Raw genomic sequence first — 19,664 nt, 5'->3', positions numbered from 1 at the left:
GTACTTCTGTGTACCTCGTAATTCCCGTCTTCGATAAAGAATATTTGCCATTTGCTTTCGGAAAAACTAATTTAGTTTTGCGTTTTATCCTGTACATTGTAACTAAGAATAACATTGCCTGTATTTTTATGTACCGCTTAAAGCGCTTTTTGTTGCGATAAAAACAGCTCAATGAAAGGATGCAGATTGAGCCGTTTTACAATCCCGTTGCGTTGGAAATGGTAATATTTACTATCATTAATTTATTTGTTACTATGTTGTTTTTATAAAGCAATACCAGAGAATAAGTACTTACGTTATTAAATTTATACGTATATTATAACTATGTATATCTTTTTAACGTAAAATTAGATATACGAAAATAAATTCAAAATTGTTTTTGTATAACTTGAAGCAAGCGTAGCAAAATAAGTTATTGGACCAATATCTGAACAACAAAAGCCGGAATACAATGACCATCCAGTACTCCCCACACAATGGATAATAAATAGTCAACCAACACTAGAAAAAAAAATATATACGTTTGTTAAAGTATGTCGTACATTCATATACTGGACTGTTTCAGTAATGTGCAATACTGAGACGACAAAAGCCTCTGTCCTATAAAAAAATCTGGCAGCGTCAAACTAAAACTGGAGTCGTTACGTAAACCCCGTTCCCCATTATTTAATACTGGACCAATTGTAGAAAGACTAGCAGAAAAAGCTTACAAAAGAGACATGAACACTGTTAAAAAAATATATATTCTGAAGTTAAAAACGTATTTTTTTTAAATTGTCGTGTCATTTAAGTCAAATCTCGTTAGCCAGGGAAATGTGGAATAGTGATCGTAAGTTACGTTGTCAGCCGATGTAGGTTGAAAGAATTGGAGACTACCGTGTCGTTTTTAGGTGCCCGAGCTGTGAGAATGATAGGGCACGTTTTTTATTGTCATGGCCTTTTTCAGTGTAACCATTTACAGGCACTTATTACTTGTTCGTTTCAAATTCTCGCCATTGTTGCAAAATTACTGACGAAATAAATTATGACAATACTAGTAGGAATATTAAATAATAAGAAACGCTTATCGATTTTTCCGAATTATGTGACCAAAATATTGGTTGAGATGGTTTAAAATACAAAGTTTTTATTAAAATATTACAAATATGAATTGCTAAAAATTTTCTCTTCCAAATGCACACCTGCTAAGCTTCATTTTGTCGGCAGTGCTTCGATCACTGGTAGAATATAAATAACTCTATTCCATTCTGTGCAAAAGCAATCTGCATAGCATAAAAGTTAACAAAGGACTCTGAATACTAAAAAATGTATGTTCTTAAATATACCTAAAAGAAAAATTATAGTGTTCTTTTATTATTTGATTTAGCTAAATCGTTTGCATTTGAGCAACGTCTTTCATTAGACGACGACTAACAGCAGACAATAGCGCAATAATTACATTTTCAAGGCGTCTCGTTAAAACCTTTTTTTTTATATTTAAGATAAAATTTGCAATGCATTATAGTATCATTAGTTATCTTTTAAATGGTTAGACAACTCTACTTGCAACACAGTCGACAACTTATTGTAAGAAGTACTTTTGTCTCAATTAAATGTCACTTTTGTAATTTAACTTTTTCTTTTGACTGAGTAAGTAGTTAAGTTTTGACAAGTTAATTGCTATCATGACTAACATTCTTGGCGATGTCGGTGCGGTTGTATGCCAACTTTGCCAATGCGTAAGATCTTTCTTTATAGCAAACCATAAATTCAGTTTACAAAGCACAACTCCTCAATCCCATTGTTTCTTCACACAAAGATGTTGAGATAATAATGCGATATTTGGACGAAACTTGGAGCTTTTATGAATATTGCATGTATGTGGTGATATAACATCGTTAACGGTGTATAAACGACCTCTTTTAAGTCAGATTGGAATAATATTACCAGAGATTTGTACCAACATTTGTATATTTGGTGGTAGAACTTTATGTAAGCGGGCTTATTGGGTAGGTACCATCATGTATTCTACCGCCAGGCTAAACAGTAGTACTCAATATTGTTGTGTTCTAGTTTGAAGGGCTGTTGAGCCAGTCTAATTACAGTCAAAAGGGACATAACATTTTAGTTCCCAAGTTTGGCGTCGCATTGTCGATGTAAGATATGGTTAATATTTTTACGGTGCCATTGTCTATGGGGGGTGGTGACCACTTACAATCGGATGGCCTAATTGATGGTCCTTTTACCTATATCAACAAGGTTCAATTTAAAAACTTCGTGTTTTGCTACTACTATACAGATTTTCAAAGATAAACGCCGAGCTTATACATCGTATTGTGTTTTTTTATTTTGTCTAACAACAGTTGCTGCAATAAAGCATAGCCATTCGTCTTACCTGTCTTGGCGAAGTACGGCTCTTACAAGAAGTAAAATGTTTGTAAGTGTAATATAAACATTTGTCCAGGTTTAGTCCCTTCATCGTTTTATCTCTTGATAGATCTGATACAGATGTATTTTTGTTACGTAATACTTTTATTTTCACCTAATTCTCATGTTTATTATTAATTTATATAAGACTTAAAGAAACCTTATAACTTATGAATTGTGTATACACATATTACACCGATTTACTGGGTGGTAGGGTTTGTAGAAGACCGTCTGGGTAGGTTCAATTCACTGGTCACACGTTCAATCACCCAACAGTTAATATTTAGTATTGTTGTGTTTCGGTTAAAAGAAGGAGTAAGCTATAGTGTAACAACAGGTACAAGGGATATGTCATCTTAATCACCAATGTTGGCGATGTATTTGTAATGGCAATGGTTGACATTTCACCATTCACCATCAGGTGGCCCATTTGCTCGTCCTACATATTTCCACATACATATTTCCTATATAAAAAAAAAAAAACGGAATTAAGACAGCGATTTCCATAAATTCTTCTTTCGCTTTATATTGCTAAGTTGGAAAATTCCAGTATGAATGTCTAGTATGCACGTTGGATGCGTAATTCTTCTAGCATATTTGCACTGCGAGAAATTGTTCGAAGATAAGGTAAAAAGCAGGAAAAACCGTTCTGATAACTTTTCCTTAAGTTTTCTAAATTGTTGAATGCATTTGCATTAATTGAATGAGGATTGAGGGATCTACGTGACTTAGAAATTATCGCTTCCGAGATGAGAACAACTGTGAGGTGTGTTCTTCCAAATTAACATGAGGAAAGTCTGATTAGATGGAGGTTTGCTTTTGGGTAATGCGTTTTAAGTTACAACTTGGACCACTCAAATACAAATTTTTATTTTGCCTTAATAATTTGGGAGAAACCAAATTGCTAAAATTATTATGCATAATACATAATTGTTATTCATAGCATGTTTACTTAACAAAAAAAAAATACATATTAAGGCAACAATTTCCACTAAAAACGTTTCATTTTAACACAATACTTTATTTCGCAATAGTCACGTAATACGACGTCAAATCAAAGTTAAGTTTTAAAATACTGTTGGAAATACAATTTCGAGGAGCACTATTACGATATTATGTTAAATATATCGCATTGATCGGGTTTGAACCCACACTGCTACGTTACCGCAATGGAGTAGGTGTGTACTGCCAGCAGGCTATCGTAGACCAGATTTATGACCCTTCTTCATTCACCCCCACGTTAAGTTATAATGGTAAAGTTGTAGAGAGGGTTTGTTTGAATTGTTTCAATGCGTATTTTATGGGTATAATTTTATCATATCTTAAACTTTAATGACACTGCTGGAAGTTCACCATCTTGAAACATGTGAATGTTACTAAATTTCTTGAGCTAAACTATGATTTGTGAAACTCCAAAAGTTTTCACTACATGTTAAATTTTAGGTCGAACGAAATTTAACTTTAATGCGGATAAAGCTAACTGAGTACTAATTACTTTACTTTCATTTCTATCTTGCGCTTTAGCATCATCTAATTACACATATGACTTAATGTTAGTATTTATATATACATTGAAAGCTTAATTCTGTGGTTGAATTTGTCAAAAATCTGTGTCATATCCGCGTGTTAAATTTTTCACAGTTCAGTTTGATAATTGGTGATTTCTATTCGATTTCGTTGTTTGAGAGAGTATAAACGAACTCAGTGTTTCATGAACAATTCAATTTTTAGTGACGAACTTTCCTTATATTTTACTTTCACGAGTTTTGTTTCTATGACCTATGAATTGTGCGGTCTTTTTGGATCTATCAGCACGATAACTACTTTCTAAAATATCTATAAACCGAACTGAGCTATATCACCTCTGTGGTGTTATATTGAAAATACTTACAAGTTTAATATAATTTATCAGGAATTGAAATTATTAAGTAGGAGACGTTTTTAATGTTACTAACAATAAATACAAAATATTTGGTGATACTTAAACAGGATTCATGTAATGCACTATATTCCAATGCTTATAGTCCATTAGAATTAAATCACGGACAAAACTCATCATATCCTAGTGTCAAAATTGTGGACGTTGAAACTTCATCTGCTTTTAAAAGTTGAAGCTTTATACAATTTAAACTTTTGAACGTGTTGTTGCTTTTGAAATGTTGAAATACCTGTAAAAATGAATCTCGGATGTCGGAATTCTAGGACATCGAACAAATAATAAACTTTTCAAATAAATATAAACATTTAATTAGAATGAGAGTTGAAAAATTGTCTCAATTGTCTATTTTGCTTTGAAAAATTACGTCAGATTTCATATTAGTAATTTAAAAGTCGGAAATATATCCCCGTGATAAGTTCAAACAATTCCGTGGTTATTTTTTGCTATGCAGAGCAACTGCCTGACTGGCCAGACACTGGTCGCACCGGTTTTCACGACACCATTTCGAAACGTCCTAACATTAATAAGCTACATTTGAATTTAGACGTTATAGTTAAAGGAGTTATGGTTAAAATTCCTGTATGAGCTGATGTGGAATTAGTTGATGGAGATTTAGTTTTTAGTCTAGGTAAATTAAGGTTGATTTTTCTCTAAAGCTGTATGAGCAGTCAAGCACAGTACGATGCTGATTGTTGCCCTCAGGCTGTATTCACGGTATCTCGTGGTTCTAGTTCGAGTTCAACTAAAACTAAGACTGGCGAATTCGTGCCTTTGTCTATTACGTTTTGTGAATTTATAGATGATACCAATGCATATTGAGGGCAAACGTCCATATAGAATTTAACTTACTCAATTTCTATAGAGAGAAACATAAAAAACTATTCATAGGAAAAAAATGATTCTGACATTCTGATTTAACATGAGATAATTGTTATGCTGTCATTATTATTATTAAGGAAGATACTTCAATCAGAATGTCCACGTCCAAAGTCCATGCGACATTAATTCTGATGCATAATAATAAATCCTTATACTTAATTGTCATAATCCTCTACTATTGTTTAAAGTGCTAAAGTTCATGTTTTATCGATTTGGTTAAAATTGTTTTGGGTTGATAAATCGTCTTATTGATACCCGTTACAGATATTAATTTGTCTAGTTGACTAAGGTTTTTTAACCAGATAACCTTATTATGATCAATTAATAATAACCATAAGCTTAGTGAATATAATATCATCTGAAGATTTCGATTCTGAAAAGGAAACGTTGTTTTAAAAGGTATCTTGGTTTTAATTAGATAAATTTATCATGGACTTTCACTTAAAATATAATATATGTGTCACATCTAGACAAAGGGCTTGTTTTATGATATGGCTTGGAGATTATTTCACCACGCTTCTATGACATATTAGTGGATAAATTGAATTTCCTGACAAGTGGGTTTCGTTCATTGCCAAGCGTGAAATGAATTATAAACACATTGAACGCGTTAAAATTCAATGGTGTTCGGCTGCAATTTGAACTCGTGTTTTTCGATTAAGATCCACATATTCCACTCGAGTTTTTATTGGCAAATACAAGTATTTATTTGAAATTACTTTCCATCCTTGGACTACTTAAATTTCATATACATTTATTTAATGCACTGTGGGAATGGTGCCTTATTTGAATTCCTAACTGATCAGTTAATCATTCGATTGCAGATAATGACACCGATCCATCAAATTAACTGTCTCTCGCATTTATTTCTTTGAATTGATTAATAAAAAAGACTGAACTATTCACTATTTGATTAATATTAAGTATTTTGACGACTGCCGTGGTCGTGTAGTGTGTTCACCGGTTTTTATGGGTACGCCACTCCGAGGTCCCGGGTCCGATTCCCGGCCGAGTCGATTTAGAAAAAGTTCATTAGTTTTTCTATGTTGTCTTGGGTCTGGGTGTATGTGGTAACGTCGTTACTTGTGATTTACATAACACAAGTGCTTTAGCTACTTACATTGGGATCAGAGTAATGTATGTGATGCTACTGAATGAATACTGCTAGCAATGAGATCGAAAAATATACTTTATTAAAGTTGGCTCTTAACGGTACTATTAAACGGCCATGTTATATGGTTTAATGTAAAGCTATTAATAGTTTGGAATATAGAATAGTCTGGAATATAGATTCTACTGAGAAGATCAGATAAGAAACTCAGTAGTTACACTTTTTCTGAAATGTATTTTGGAATACCCAATATGTAAAACATGTTCAGCGAACTTAAATATTAAAGAGATTCATGTTAAATAAGTTAATAGTGGTCTCATTATATAGATATTAATTGATCAATAAAATTTCAAGAGCATCCTTAAGTAAGTACAACCGAGCTGGTACGATACCAACTACTAAGTTTAAACTCGTCAACTTAAAGCACGACCACGTAACTTTAAGTACCACGAAGTATTTATGTGGCTAATTTGCGTATATAGTATATCATGACATTGATAAAATATACCTAAATCCTTTATATATAGTTTAGGCTTTTCTTCGTAGTGTTTTTCCCAACTATGTGAAATTATCTGGTATTTACATTCTTTATGTAGACGGATTGTTTTATCGTTCAAGTTCAAAAATTATCTAAATGAAAGGTGTAATTTTGGAGCACTAAATGCTTATCCACCAGCGTTTTTTTTAGAGAACCTTCGCCCTAAGATCTTCGCCCTTCGAACCTAAGATCATAGTGGGTGCTTAATATATTTATCACTACATAAGAAACATGAATAATACCTATATTAAAATAATTCTGTAAATAGATACAATAAAATGTTATTATTAAATTTTCCATATATAATAATACGTATTAATACGTTTGCTTTAAAGGATTCCAAAGTTGTGTTATAACTTTGTTTGGAATTACAGTTTGACATTACAGAATATTATAAAAAGAAAGGAATTACGGTATGGACAGTTTAATTAAAAAAAACATAGTTTTTAACCTTATCTTCAAATAATGAATTCGCGTCAAAGAAAATACAACACAGTTATTTGAAACGAAATTGAGTGGGTGAAATTAGTCACGACAATGCACAGCATGATGAACATCGTGTACAGAGGTCTGTAATGTCCGAATTTGCATATTCATTTCGCAAAATCATCACACTCTGTATAAAACAAGGGTATTGCGATTAATGAACGATGTATGACACGAGAAATAAAAATTAAGAGTAAAAAAAGGTTTAAAACAAGCTTTTATGTTTAATGCTCTTTTCTTTGCTTGTTGGTGGCTTTGTGTCAATCTGGGTAGGTACCACCTACCTTACATTCTACCGCCAAGCAGCAATATTCATTATTGTGTTCCGATTTGAGCAAGTGTAACTACAGGCACAATGGTCTATAGCATGTTAGTTTCCAAGGTTGATGTATTGGTGATGTAATCAAAGGTTGCAATGTCTATGGACAGCGGTGAATACTTACCAAAAATAAAACAAATTTTCTTGTCTTCGATATTGATAATTGACTAGTCCTTTGACTGCTGCTATAATTAGCAGCTCGTGCTTGATACAAATAAATTGCCATCAGAACTGAACCAATGTTTAAACTCCGTAGGATAAGCGATGCTGTTTTAAAACAATTCATTCAGCTTGCAAGGTTTGACCTATACAGACTAACAGAAATAAAAGTAAAAATTAAACGAATATATTTTAACCAATAATTGCTTATTCCTTATTTTTTATAACATAACTAATACATTATTCACGTAAAGAGAGATTAGCCGAAGTCGAAGGAAATCGATGCAAAGTAAGGAACAACTATTTAGTGTTCCATTTTATTGTAAGATTTATTGCTATAAAATTGGACCATTAGGTTAATGAATAATGCGTCGTTTTCTTAATTATGATAATTGTTTATATGCATATATATTTTATGTTATCTTGCAACTCACGGAGTTTCATGGATTCAGCGGCTATAAGCTATAATAGAGATAGGGGACGACCAAAGAAACGATGGATGGTTTGTGTGAAAGCCGATATGGCTAGAGAGAAAGTTACTTGTGAGATAACGTCCGACAGAGAAGTATGGAAGAAGAAGACATGCTGCGCGGACCCCAAGTAAAATTGGGATAAGGGCGGGAGGATGATGATGATGTTGATATTATTCATAATTTATTGTAATGAACTTATGAATGAATGTAAAGAATTATTTATAACAAGTTTTTTTTTTATAATAAAGCTATCTTCTGTCGAATAGATATTAAAAATTTAATTAAAGTATGCAGAAAAAAGCGACAAATCGTTGGAACATTTATTTCAATGTGATGATTTTTTTTTACATTTTTTGCATTTATGTGAATTATTTAATTTTTTAAAAAAATATATATATCAAAAGATTTCAACATTCGCTTAGGACAAAACAGCTTGTTGTAAACAGGATGTTTCTTCAGTCGTATAAGTTTATTGCTGCAAGTGAAAATATAAAAATGGTATTCTTACTTGACCCGAAAGTATTCTTACTTAATTACCGTCTTCTAAGATAGAACTTAGTTCAAGCACCTCCTATGTTTCACCCACTCATCACATCTACCGCCAAAAAAAAAATTTTAGTATTGTTGCGTTTCAGTCGAAAGAGTGAGCCAGTTCATGCACAAGACACATAAAATGTTAGTTCATTATGTTGTTGGTGAATTGACAATTGGTATTGGTCCATGGGTGACCATTTGCCAGTCCGCCTAAATATATTAATAAGAAAAATACTACATAGTGAATAAAGCATTTTTTTTAGCAGTAGCAGCCTGTAAATTTTCCCACTGCTGGGCTAAAGGCCTCCTCTCCCTTTGAGGAGAAGGTTTGGAGCATATTCCACCACGCTGCTCCAATGTGGGTAGGCGGAATACACATGTGGCAGAATTTCGTTGAAATTAGACACATGCAGGTTTTCATGTTTTCCTCACGATGTTTTCCTTCACCGCCGAGCACGAGATGAATTATTAACATAAATTAAGCACATGAAAATTCAGTGGTGCCTGCCTGGGTTTGAACCCGAAATCATCGGTTAAGATGCACGCGTTCTAAACACTGGGCCATCTCGGCTCTAGTGAATAAATATATCTCCAAAATATATTTTATCCCAACAATATTGTAAAAAGCATATATATTATATAACAACAGAATCACATGTTTCGATACAATATGTGTACGCTTCTAATGATATTCTGCGCACATTCATGATTGTCCTAACAAAATCCCAAGATACATAAAGACCGCATACGATATGTGTGATCTAATACTGTTATGTGCTTGGGAAAAATACATTCGAAGATTTGATGAAATTAATATTTATACGTACTATTGTCGGATCTAAGTCAATTTCGCACTTTGTGGAGAATGAGTAGTGTTTTGCAAGCTCCCGTAAATTGTGATTTTACAAGATTTGTTACAAGGAGTTTGGAATGTAGATTAAACATAATGTAGAATACACGAGCAGTTACTGTTACCATATATAAATACGTTACGCCCCATAACTAATTTTTCTACTGCAAAACATAAGTACATCTTAAACATCCTTAGCGATGATTGAAGTACACGGTTCAATGGTTTTCAATTATTAATTAAACTAGCTCTGCCCCGCGGTTATACAGGACTGAATTAGTATTCAATTCTAATAATAAATGGAAAAAAAGTTATTTGTCAGGAAAATAGTTGATAAATGAATAACCCAGCGATGAACAAACGCCATTTTAAGGTTTTATATTTGATTGATTAAATCGATTTTGATTAAAACTTACGAACAGACAGTCAAGACAAAAATTTTAATATCTGTTATAGTTTCTATAACTTGCATATTGATATATTTATAAAGAGAAGTTATTTTAAAGTCGCAGACGGACACTTTGATATATTTTTTATTTGTATATGTAAAAGCGAAATGGAATAGTCGTTTCATATAATATGACTGTCTGCTGGACTGTTACAGATTGAAATTAGTTAGTTATTAGAATGAGTACCTTCTTGCTCGTTATTTTTTCAATTACAGTCCAGTTTCTGTGTTGCTATAATTAAAACATTCGTTTTCTATTAAAGCATTCAGCAAGACCTATTTATGTTTTATTTATAGTAAATATTATATTCAAGAAAAGGCTACGTAATAAACACAAGGCATTGAAATTTAGCTTAATTTTAAAGCATAAAAGACTTTACAACGGCGCTAAGTGTAAATACTATTGAGGGGGTTATTAGTTGAAAAAATGCTGTGTCTACTTCTTTCTAATGTGAAATCACAGATGCAAGAAAGAGAGAGATCGTTGTTGAAATAAACACTAGCGAAACAAATTCTATAAGTAAGACCTTAAAGTTTTAACTAAACGATACTATACTAATATATAATATTGCTAAAATTATTTGGTATTGGAATCGAAATTGTGAGGCAAGCTGTTACATTTCTGCTGAATTTTAGTATTCTGACATTCGGCACAATGAAAGATCGCCAACATGATTTACAAAACCGTACATATGGGTCATCAATAATCGCGTCGGGTTACGAAATTCGAAGCCATCACGTTTGTGTCAACGAGACTAGCATGACTTCAAAAAGGGAATGCAGTATTGTATGTATTGTTGTGAAATAAACATCGTTCAAGTGCGATTCGGGCTCGAGCACTGAGGGTTCCGTAGTACGATACAGATGGACAAAAAGACACTGATGTATACACAAGTTGATTACGATACATTACGCGTTCTTGAAAACTGATAAACTGACAAATAGACGGAGAGTAAAGTGATTTTATAAACGTTCCTTTTTTTATTGAAAGGTACGGAACTAAAATGGATTAAATTAGGTAACATATCACTTAAAGCTAATGTACGCAAAAGTGGCTTCTTGTTTCTTGGAATCCAAGAATCAATGTTAAACATTGCATTACGTCTATGTATAGGTTTAAACATGAAAGAACTTTTAGTCTGCTTTATCTTATGTCTCTTGCTTTGTGTAAGCCATTCCATTCTTAAAGCAGTTTTCAGTCTTCAGCTTTCAGTGCTGTTTCGATCCTTTGTGTCTGACCTGTCTCGAACAACTTGTCGGAGCCATCCTTTGACTAATCTATTTCAACGACTAAGACCAACGAACGCTGTAAAAAGCCACTTAAATGAAAAATCTCATTTCGGTAAAGGCTTCGGTGAAAGTATTTTATGAACGGTTAAAAATCCATTTTTTCCTTCCCGGCTTAAACACTTTCAGCCTATTATTCTCTCGTGGTAATGTTAGCTATAAACTTTTTAATAAGCGAACACTGGAACTATTAACGTGAGCGGTTTCAGCGCTTTTTATAAGTTCCTAGTTTAATAAAAAATCACGGCGCTCCGCTTTTTATGATTTTCTCATCATTGTTTCCTGTAAAAATATACGGAAATGATTAATTTCCTCATACTCCAGCTTAACGGATCGATTTCCATTATCCCATTAATGTTGTGTGCTTCGACAACTTATGGCTATAATAACAACAAATCTTGGGATCCCTTAAATGAGAAATGGGCCATAATATATCGTTCTTGGTGCGTTCAATGGAACAGCTGATTAAGTCCCGTCAAACCAAAAGCATTCTTCTAAAATGGAATTGACTTTTATTGCATCCTACGAAATTGGGTACATTCCAGTCATTGTGTTGTACGCTTGACGTGAACTCTTAAACGCATTTGTGGAAGATTTCAAGTTACCGAAAAGTAAATAGTCGAAACGTACAGTTTGTGAGATGGAGAGAATTTAATATCTTATAGTAAATAATCTTCATCCGAGCCTCGTGAAACAAACGACAATGAAAAGTTAAAACCGTTGAGAGGCTTACGTCCAGCAGTAAGCTTCAAATGAGAGCCGAAGAAAATCTTTTTATTTGAGAAAATGTTCGATTCAATCCAAACGACAAATTTATCAAATTCGTTTTAAACTCTATGTATTTGTTTCGGCTTTCAGTTACATTACGTATTATTCATCATTACCATCTCACTGTTTATTTTATTTTATTAAAAATATTCGAATTACTATTAATATGTTGGGGTAATGAAGCTGCGATACGAAAGCTAGAAGCATATTTCTAATCCCTTGAAACTATCTAAAAGAAAATTTAATTCTTCTCTACATATATAAAACAAAGTCGCTTCCCACCGTCTGTACGCTTAGATCTTTTAACATATGCAACGGATTTTCGATAAATAAAAAGATTTAAGAGGAAGACTAATATGTCTTATAAATACATGTTATAGTAGAGTAAAAGCCGAGGGTTAAATATATCCTGGAAGGAATAAAAAAAAAAGAAATTTTGGTTTTATGTTTCTTCTTCAATCTTAAAGTTGTACATCCTTATCCGAAATAAATAGTATACATTAGTTATGTTAGAATTGAAGTCTGTCGATGGCAATTAATTTATAATTTTTTTACGTTTTTAATTTTTTTTTCTTAAACTCTCTAACCGGCCAGTATCATTTTACCGCTTTTCTAAATTAAATCTTCTTTACATTGTAACAAATTAGTAAATTGCAATCAGAATCCTCTTTATTTTTCTGCACATCTACGGCTGGAGCTCTTCAAAATGAGACCATAACCAAATTTTTATGTACAGCTATCGTCCAATAATCTCGTCGTCGCAAATGCTGGCTGAACCCTACGAGATAGACCAAAATAATGTATTACATTATCGTACATCTTAAAAAGGTCTTAAAAAAAATTCTCGATGGTATATGTCTATGTCTTATCCCACACCACAATAACTATTTTTTGTCCGTTACTTTTTACGAGAAATAATTATTTTCGAAGCGATTTTAAGCAATACAGCATTAATTATTATCCAATTAAGTACATTAAATACATTGTGAATTTAATATAGATCAATATGGCACTTTACAGTATGTAATTTAAATGAATATTTTCGAAGATATTACAGATTTAAAACGCAGGGACATGGTGGTTTGTATTGTGTAACGACTGAAAAACTGTGAACGTTGTAAGACATTCTGTAGTACATTTTGTGGCAGCATCACACCTGTGCGAAGCCGGGGCGGGTCGCTAGTTAATATTTAAGATATGCTTTGCATTGCAAATGTCTTTAAGATATCGCGAAGGAGTCATCTAGCCCTCTTTTCTTTTAAAGGTTGAAGTTAATTATTTTCGACATTAATCATCTTTAGTACCAAACCCTGTCCTCAATTTGTTCCATAATGAAGATCAGCGCTATTATATTTCATCCCTAAAGCATTAAGGGATATGGACAACGTCAATGAAGACATCTATTGTTGTTTTAATATTGATGGAAGTTACAAGGACATTTGGGTTCAGGTCAGATTGCTTTTGATCTCTTAGAAGATTTTACGTCATGAATTGTAAATTTCTTTGTGTTTTGTTATTAAACAATATCAAGGAAATGACCTCCTTGAGCAGTTTATATAATTTTGAAGACGTTAATTTTGATAATGAATTTTATTAGACATTTATAAGACACGTAAATTCCTTTGGTTGTTCATTATTTGGACACAATATTTTTGATATTTTTTTAAATAATTTATCAACAAAGTCTAGAGTAATTTACTAGTACGAGATATAAACACGTTGTGCTTTATAAATCTACAATTCCTCAAGTAAGTCTATTTAAATGTTACTCCATTATATCCAAACACATAACAATAAAAATCATCCCTAATCCTCACTATAAATTTCATTGAATTTGATTTAAAAATTAACATATCTTACATAAGAACTCGCCCTTTTAGATTTCATGAATGAACGGACGTGTGTATATTTTATTGACACCTAAAACATGTGACAATGAGGGTTACATTAGTCATTAGAATTTTGTAGTGGTTACGTCATAGCGTCGATGAAACTTGACCGAATCCATTGTCATGGCTTTAGCTTTTAAGATCTTATACAATTTAAATAAGGAAGCCATAATGATCCAGTGGATAGAACGAATCTAAATAATTACGGGTTGAGTACCAGGTGAGCACCATTAAATTTTCGTCTGTTCACAATTCAGCCTGATTTTTATCCAGGAACCAGCAACGGAGCGTGATAGAATGAGCTCCTTTTCCTCAGGGTGAAGAGCGTTTGGCTTGTACTGCGTGTCTTAGTTTTAGTTTTCAAGTTGAACTGGAGTTAAATATTGTACTATGTGATTAACTTAACACGAACAAAGCTAATACGATTAGTTACCATTGGGAAAATACCACGAAATACACTAAAAAATTAAAATAACATCAATTTATGGATGACTTGTTTTCTCCTGAGGCTTCTCTCGCATTTTGGTGGTTGGTAATTAGGTATTAGACATAAAAAGTAGCCTATGTCCTTCATTGAAGTACAAGCATGTTTTATATTTTATATAAATTTCATTAAATTCGGATTAGTAGTTTGGCGGTGAGAGAGCAACAGACAGACAGAATTATTTTCGCATTTATAATATATTATTATTAATATAGCATGACAAATATATATAAGTGATATTAATACTACTATGTATTCTATCAATGTTATGTATTCAATTTAAATCAATGTAAATTGCACTGTATTTTACTTGTTTCAATTGGATAAAAAGCTGTTCAAATCGCTTTCGATTTTGCAGATTGACTAAAATGAACGCGGTTACTGAACAGCTCTGCGCACAAGTCGAGGCTATTGAACTTTAACATCCATTATCTTATTTAAATTATAATCCGTTTAAACATTTTCTTTCTGTAGTTTCAAAGTATACACTTACAAAGTCTCGACGCTAAGGTCTGTGTTTACGATTAGATAAAAAGGAGAATACTATAATGTTCTTTGATGTTATAATTTTAGCAAATGTGTTTAAAGGTCATTGAACTTGATAATGATAATTTCTTCAGGGCTATAGTGTTCTATTATAACATATATTATCTTTTATAAGGATGCATTATTGTTAGGGCGATGATTTCTTGAATTAAGTATGTAGATTAGGCCCAACAGTTAATTGAGGTGGAGTTTGTCCGAGTCACTGGTTCTTGGGTACAAAATAAATAATTTTGTTTGCAATGCTACGTTATATTTTATAGACCTATTTGGTTGTAGGGCTTTGTGCAAGCCCACCTGGGTAGGTACCACCCATACATCAGATTTTCTACCGACAAACAACAGTAATTAGCATTGTTGTGTTTCGGTTTGAAAGGTGAGTGAGCCAGTATAACTACAGGCACAAGGAACATAGCATCTTAGTTTCCAATGTTGGTGGGGCATTGACGATGAAAGGAATAGTTAGATTTTTTACAGTGCCTTGGTCTATGGGCGGTGGTGACCACTTAAAATCAGATGGTCAATTTGCTCGTCCGCCTACCTATATCATAAAAAAAAGCGTAATGAATCGGTGGCAAGTAGCACCTACACTTTAAAACATCACACATCGACCTTGAAATTTTACACTCATCGCTCCCAAACAAGTTTCTCTTCAAAATAATTTATTATATAATAAAAATGGAATAATAATCTATGTCAAGATCGAAGTATACATATCTCGCGGTGAGAGTTTTGTTTCGTTCGAACAATATCACGCTGGAATCATTACGTTTGTGTATGTATTTGTTTATGGAGTTCCATTGAGTCGACAGATGTTCGGAGCCACACCTGGCGCGTCGATGTTTATTGTCTATCATTCAAACTGGTTTGTCAGTGAAAATAATATTGTTGAAGCTATTAATTTTATCTGAAGCATAAGCTAAGCGATTTATTTGCAACTATATGCGTTTTTATTTGTTCTATTATAAAGTATGTTTTATGTAATATTCCTGAGTTTCTTGCATTGGTTGAATATACTTTATAATTAATTCAATACAGTAATAAGATTCAAAAGTGCTTCGTAAGCTTATTTGCAATTATTTGTCTTCATAGATTAAGAAACAAACTATTATATTATCCGTGTTCTGATATGTATAGTTTTGCATATATAAGTACATATATACTCTATACCACGAACGATGAAACTGTTATTGGAATTTTGGTAGTAAAATTGAAGTGGAAATAAGTAGTTAAGTGTAATAGTGTTGTGTTATAAATAAAGTAATATTAATCATAAACTCTTAGTAGTGCACAATATCGCTGAGTTATTAGCAAATCGCATGAAATACGTAAATCTTAGGTTTGTTTATCTTTTTTTCTACTTCGATTGGAATAGGCTATAGGTATAAAGTATAGTGTTGTCCCCACCAAACAAAATATATCGTTTGGATAAACTTAGTTTAAAATTCAGTTGCAAACTTTTAACTAAACATACTAGTGAATAAAATTAAAGCTAAAATTTAAAAATTAAACATCAAACTTGATATCTCGGTATCGTAATTTTACTACACAATTGTTAAGATCATTACAGAATAATTTCACTTTACATTTTGACCCCTGACCATAAAAGAGAAATGTTTTTTCTTAATAATAAAATAAACAAATAAGTACCTGTAATGATTGTGTTTATTAAACAAAAATGTCATAAGAGACTCGTGAGAAATTGTACTAAAACAGGTGTTAAATCTTTTGCACATCTACAATTACTCGACATGGCGCATATGACATGGGGAATTTAAAAAAAAAGCATAAAAGGATTTTTTCAATGAATGCAATCAGACGCTATTGAGTCATCCTACTTTATGCAATACTAGCAGATGTTTCTAATTGATGTTAATTTAGAAACCCTGAGCTTATATTGAATGAACCTACTATTTGACGGTTACGATTCAGTCTCGTTCCGAATGAATGTTTGTCTGTGTTGTGTTTTACGAACCAACCAAATTGGGTCTCCAGTGCTATAAAAATATGACATAAAAGTCCCTGAGCTTCGGTCGCCGGTTCTTTTTTGGTCCGAGGGGTTTATTTCCGAAGCGGTGGTAGATTTTTGACTATCAATAAGTGAGTGTGATTTTTTAATTTGACTAAGACAATATAGCTGGTTAAATGATTTATTTATAATATGCTTAAAATGATGCAAAGGGTAGGGCGTGAAGCGTGATGGCTAAAGTACTTGAAGAAGTTTATATACGTTGGATATACGTGTATGTGTATATCGGACGTTATCAAAAAATATGCCGTTTGGAAACCTTGAACTCTCTATGCCCTTTAATTGCAGAGAAAATTATCAAATGTCTATTCAGCACAACCGAACCAAGCTGATTCGGTTGATTTAATTAAAATATCTTTAAAAATATTTAAGAAGATATTGCACTACTATACTGCGAACGCCTTCGCCTGGTGTTCCCAAAGCTGATGGTGGATCAGTTGTTCAATATATTTATTTTTAATTTAATTACAATTACTTGCGTTTATTTATTATTTGCAATTTTAATGAACACGCAGTCGGTCCGAAACGATAACAAATAAAAATAATCATATATTTAATGAAATGATTCGCGTTATCTTGTCTGTTATTCAAATAAGAAACCTATCGTTGTATAAAAAAGTACAATTTTACGTCGTAATAAAACAAACGGAACTACACTGATTTATGGAGAGTTTAGTTCTCATTGTTAAAATCATTACCGTTATAGGTATAGCCGACAAAGGAATGCAAAGTGATCAATTCTGAATGACATGCACCCAGTGCAGAGCGTTTTAATCAGTAACATTTAATTTCTTTACTACCTGATATTAAAATTTAAAACAAATGAATATTTATATAGACCACGTTTTTTAATTCATTAAGTGAGTCTCAAATTCTTAGTTATCTCTAAATAAAATAATTTATGTCAGTACCAAAGTTTATTCAACTGATATAATAAACCTTCTCAGAAATAAGGGTAAACTTGATGAAACATATATGTTTACATTACATGTTTAATGGAACCTCTACAAATGATAATTGTTAAACACACCGAAACATGCTAGAGATCTCATAGTACGAGTATTATTAAAAAAATATACGATAATCTTGCTAAGAACATAGATGTGAAAGTTGGATGGATGGATGGACATATGAAGCTTAGAACGAAATATATTAAGCCTCGATAACGGATTATAAGTCAAATTAAATAAATTGTACATCCAATATAAATATACATACATACATATATAGTATAAACGTATAAAGGTATCCAACAATAAGTTGATGTTGCATATTAAAATATAATTGTCATTCACTTTTTGTATTTGCAACACGAGTTTTAAATAACATTTTTTTATTTTAATAAAACATGATAAAAATACAAGAGGCGTACGAAGAGTATTAACGCAATGCGGTTGAAAACTACCTAGCAGATTCTGATTATTACATTTGTTTTTGTCTTAATACCCTTCCAAACTTCGTACGGGTGAAAGTGGTCCCCGACGTCCAAAGGAATTATCTCTGTAAGATATATTAACCATACCTCACAACGCCAATGCGTCATAACACTTCCTAAGATGTTATGCCCATTATGTCTGTAGTTACTCTGACTCAAACTGGAACAATACATAGTATAGCTTGGCGGTAAAATATCTGATGAGTGGATGCCTATCCTGGCGGGTTCGCACAAAGCTCTATCATCCAATAAGTGGCATAGAGACTTAAACGTTCTTTAAAAATTGGGTCATGAAACGCTAAATAATATATAAATCCAATTGGTAGTAGACCCAAACCTAGAGATGAACGCGTTTAAACAAACTCTTCAGATTTATTATATTGTTACAAATAAAATATTAATTTTCCCGGAAGGTTCATCACTCGTTCGTTTATCATTAAAAAAAGGTATATCATTAGAAAACCTTCGATGTAAAAATTTAATTTCAAAAAGTAAGGTAAATTTGAATGAATGAATAGTAGCATCAATGGGTATAAATCTGTGATCTATAGGCACCTAACATATCACTTAATACTGTACAATTTACCTATTGTGAATGAATAACAGATGAACTGTATTAGTTCTATTGTTGCATAGCTCTCGTTGGATTAATGATAATATATATTCCATAGTGATCATTGTAAATGGTGATAGAACTCGCCTATTCAATTGATATTAATCTAAGTATTGAAAAAAAAAATTACAGTAATGATTATGTACCAAATGCAAGATTTGCAGAACATTGCTTAGTTATAACAAACAATGGTTAAGCAAAAAAATAATATGAACACACTTTATTTACTGAGTGGTAAAGCAAAAGTGAAGTAACACAGGGGTCCTATTGAGAAGGCTTGGTGCTTATTACGCTTTTCTAATACAAGTGTATAATACACATGGATTTTATAAAACAAATAGTACTCAAAGCCATGGCAGTGAGTATAAGTCGGTTAAAATTGACGGTGTTCTGAGATCTGGAACATCTCGTCTCCGTGTAATTAGCTGACTTAAAGACGAATTAATTCGACTAATCGATTAATAAAGGTAGATC

General features: G+C 32.4%; 1 protein-coding gene across 2 annotated transcripts in view; it reads left to right on the top strand.

Annotated features, from left to right (window-relative positions):
• Positions 1–19,664, top strand: part of LOC125072348 — a 174,832-nt gene that overhangs the window by 14,444 nt on the left and 140,724 nt on the right. The gene's annotated exons all lie outside the window — the stretch shown is intronic.

The sequence above is a fragment of the Vanessa atalanta genome, chromosome 21 (genome assembly GCF_905147765.1).
Source record: "Vanessa atalanta chromosome 21, ilVanAtal1.2, whole genome shotgun sequence".
NCBI lineage: Eukaryota > Metazoa > Arthropoda > Insecta > Lepidoptera > Nymphalidae > Vanessa > Vanessa atalanta.
Note: the sequence above shows the minus strand (reverse complement) of the source record. Positions and strands in the feature narration are given on the sequence as shown.